Source organism: Phascolarctos cinereus, unplaced genomic scaffold (genome assembly GCF_003287225.1).
Source record: "Phascolarctos cinereus isolate Bilbo 61053 unplaced genomic scaffold, phaCin_HiC Scaffold_5;HRSCAF=322, whole genome shotgun sequence".
Taxonomy (NCBI): Eukaryota; Metazoa; Chordata; class Mammalia; order Diprotodontia; family Phascolarctidae; genus Phascolarctos; species Phascolarctos cinereus.
Window position 1 is genome coordinate 256,287,977 of NW_027555958.1, and position 3,869 is coordinate 256,291,845.

The 3,869-nt window shown below is 38.8% G+C and overlaps 1 pseudogene; it reads left to right on the forward strand.

Moving 5' to 3' along the window:
• The first annotated feature begins 2,562 nt into the window (after positions 1 to 2,562).
• Positions 2,563 to 3,275, forward strand: LOC110194437 (histone H3-like; annotated as a pseudogene).
• Positions 3,276 to 3,869: the final 594 nt, after the last annotated feature.

Genomic DNA, 3,869 nt, shown 5'->3' on the forward strand with positions numbered 1-3,869 from the left:
CATTTTGCACTTTCTTTATCTACTCCAGAAGTCCTTCAAGTTATATATGTAACTGAATTGTCATGATTCAATACTACACTCAATCAAGCAAGCAATAAAAACTGTGCTGAGCTCTGAAGATACAAAAAGAGGCAGAAGACAGTCCCTGCCCTTCAAAAGCTTACAGTCTAATGGCAGAGAGAACATGCAAACAAACACATACAAAGCAAGCTGTATATAGGATAAATAGAAAATAATTAACAGAGAGAAGTCCCCAGAATTAAGAGGGGTTGGGCAAGGCTTTCAGCAAAATGTGGGATTTTGCTTGACACTTAAAGTAAGTAACCAGAGGTAAGGAGGGAGAGCATTCCAGCCATGGGAGACAGCCAGGGAAAAAAGCCTAGAATCTGAGAGATGGAGTGTCTTGCTAGTAGAACAGCCAAGAGTCCAATGTCATTAGATCAGAGTACATGTCCAAGAGTAAGAATACTGGAAAGGTGAAGAGAAAGGAGCTAGGTTATAAAGGACTTTGAATGCCAAATAGAGCATTTTGTATTTGATACTGGAGGCAATAGGGAGTCGCTGAAGTTTATTGAGGAAGGGGTAAGGGGAGGGAGGATGGATAGTTAGTCCTGTGCTTTAGGAAAATCAGGAGATTGGAGTGAGAGAGAGAGTTGAGGACCTGCATTAGAGTGGTGGCAGTGTCAAAAGAGAAAAGGAGCTGTATTGGAGAGATGTTGCAAAGGTGAGATCAATGACTTTGGCAACAGATTGGATATGGGAAGTGAGAGATAGTGAGGAGTTAACACCAAGACTGTGAGCTTCTAGGACCGGGTAGAGATAATTTCTATTTTGGGCATGTGGAGTTTAAAATGTCTATTGGATATCCAGTTGCAGATGTCTCAAAGGCATTTGGAGATGTGAGATTGGAGGTCAGCAGAGTTTGGGGCAGGATAAGTAGATTTGAGAATCACAAGCATAGAGATGATAGTTAAATATATGAGAGCTAATGAGATCACCAAGTTAAGTAGTGTATAAAGAAAAGAGAAGGCCTAGGACAGAACTGGGAAGCACAGCTGCAGTTAGAGAGTGTCGTGTGGAGGAGAATCCAGCAAAGGAGACAGAGGAGTGGTCAGGTATGTAGAAAGAGAACCAGGGGAGAATGCTGTCTGGAAAAACCTAGAGAGAAGAAAGTACAAAAGGACTGTTGAATTATTTTTTCTTTCTTTTAGATTAATACTCACCTGTCTTTCAACTTTTAATGTAAAATATTCAAATCCTACCTTAAATGCTTTCCAGTTATGTGACCATAGGTAAATTATACTATCTGGCCTTCAGGTTCCTTTTCTCTAAAATTGGGATAATCAGGACACCAACTTCACTGAGCTGTTACAAGGATCAAATGAGATGACATAAGTAAAGTGTTTTGTAAAGTTTTAATTGATAATTGCTATTATTATCATGGTAATTATGTATTACAAATGTGAAGATTATAAATGATTTTATCAATAAATATTTTTATATGTATAACAAAATTGTAATATATTAGTATTTTAAAATAAAATATGAACTGAGAAAATTAATTGTGTATGTTAATTGTGAAAATTGGTCAAGAGAACAAATATTATTTGATTAAAAAAACTTTTGAAAGTGGTTTTAAGGCCAATTCTCCCTTGTTCAGGTAGAGTTACAGTTAATTACAATGTGAGCCCTGTGAACGGGCTTACTCTACAAAAGCAGCTATTTCTAAATAGATAAAACATTGGAGTTCGAGTTGGTGTATCTGGCTAGAATATTTGAAAGTATAAGTGTAACTCCTTTTTATTAACGAGATGACCAGACAAGAGTGTTAACCTTTTGCAACAAGCTACTGGGTTAGCAACTTCCCCAGCATCCGGACTGTTCTGATAATCCACTCTGCCCATTTTCTACTGTTTAATGTTGTATGGAAGTGAAATTTACAAGGGTATAAATGTTATATTCAGGAAATCACTGTTTCTGATAGACGGGCTGCTTAACAAAAGGAAAGAAAGTTTACACAAGCTAAATCTGGTTCGATGACTATGAGTCTCTATGGACAGGACAGGAGGGATGGTAAGGGTAAGGGGAGGGTAAGGAAGAGCCCAGAACTTAAGGAAGGTTGAATGAGGAAATTGTTAAAGTATTGTGACTTGTACTTAAAAATTTGAAGAAGCAAAGGAAAGGAATATGAAGCAAAGAGGTAAACGATTTAACAAATTATATTCCAGTAGGCTTTTTCAAATGCTAACCAAGAGGACTAGTTCCTGACTCCAAGTAAATATGTATGCGTGTGTGTACGTTCACATTTTATTGGTGCTTTATCACTGCTTCAAAGAAAATATGAAATTTGTATGTTACAATTGAAGCACAGCTTAAACAGCATAATGTATAGGATAGAATGAAAAATTGCTAGAGAATCAAGACCCAAAGTAGGAGACAAGATAAACAGAAAAATCAGCATACAAGCCTGGAGAGAAAATGGTTATGGTGAGACTCGATTTCCATTCAAATTGTTGATACGTTCAGCTACTTGTGGGCTTTTATTTTTAACCAATCAATTCAAACTCCAACATTTCCAACGTTCCGATCAGAACGGGTTTGTGTATATAAATGAAGGCGGCAACAGCTCCACGCTTTCGATTTTGGTTCTTCCGGTAGATTCCGTTTAGTTTATTTTTACTCATGGCTCGTACAAAGCAGACTGCCCGTAAGTCCACGGGAGGCAAGGCACCCCCCAAGCAGTTGGCCACTAAGGCAGCTCGTAAGAGCGCTCCTGCTACTGGCGGCGCGAAGAAACCTCACCGCTTCCGACCGGGCACTGCGGCTCTCCGGGAGATCCGACGGTACCAGAAGTCGACGGAGTTTCTAATCCGCAAGCTGCCCTTTCAACGTCGGGTACGAGAGATTGCACAGAATTTTAAGACCGATCTTCGCCTCCCAAGTTCAGCTGTTATGGCTTTGCAGGAAGCTAGTGAAGCCTATTTAGTTGGTTTGAAGACACTAATTTGTGTGCCATCCACGCAAAACGGGAAACGATCATGCCCAAGGACGTACAGTTGGCTCGTCGCATCCGAGAGGAAAGAGCTTAATCTCTCTTTGCTCCGAATTATTGGCCAAAGGCTGTTTTCAGAGACACCCACATTCTCAGTGAGAGAAGCTGTAAAGTTATACTAAATTTTGAATCTATTTTAGAGCTTCTGCACTATTTTTTTTTAACTCTTAGGGCACTCAGTTGTTCCCGTACCAGGTGTTAAAAGAATTTGCAAGTCATTATCCTTTATAGTAAGTGGGATGACTTTTGCCCAGTAATCATAGATTAGAGTAGAATAGATGCTGAGATTGGAACTGAAAAATAAAGAAATCTTGACTCTTGGAATGTTATTCTCTCGAGTGTCCTAGGTAACAGATCAAATTGCAAAGTAGTAGACCTCATTGTCACCATTCCTAAGGTTTAGCAGGTTTTAATTAGTGAAAAAAGTTCTTTGAAGGTTAGGGGGGAAAAAGTCAAAGGAGAAATCACTGGAGTTCACTGAATAGGAGAATAACAGACTTTACCCTCTCATTAAGAAAATCACATTTGCAGTTGTGTAGAGGATAAAATTCCACTCTAGGACAGGTAATTAGGGCTTGAACTTTTGTGGTTAGACCTATGAGTAGAAGAAAGTTGACATGTAAGGGATCTTATGGAGCTAGAAATACCAACATTTGTCTATTAACTTGATAGGTGGATGAGGAAGAGAAACTTCAGGATAACAGATTTTGTCAATCTGGGCAACTTGGGACAATGGAACTCAACAGAAGTAGAGAAGATCAGAAAAGGTTTAGGGACAAAAATAATGAGTTAAGTTTCAGACATAATAATCATAATA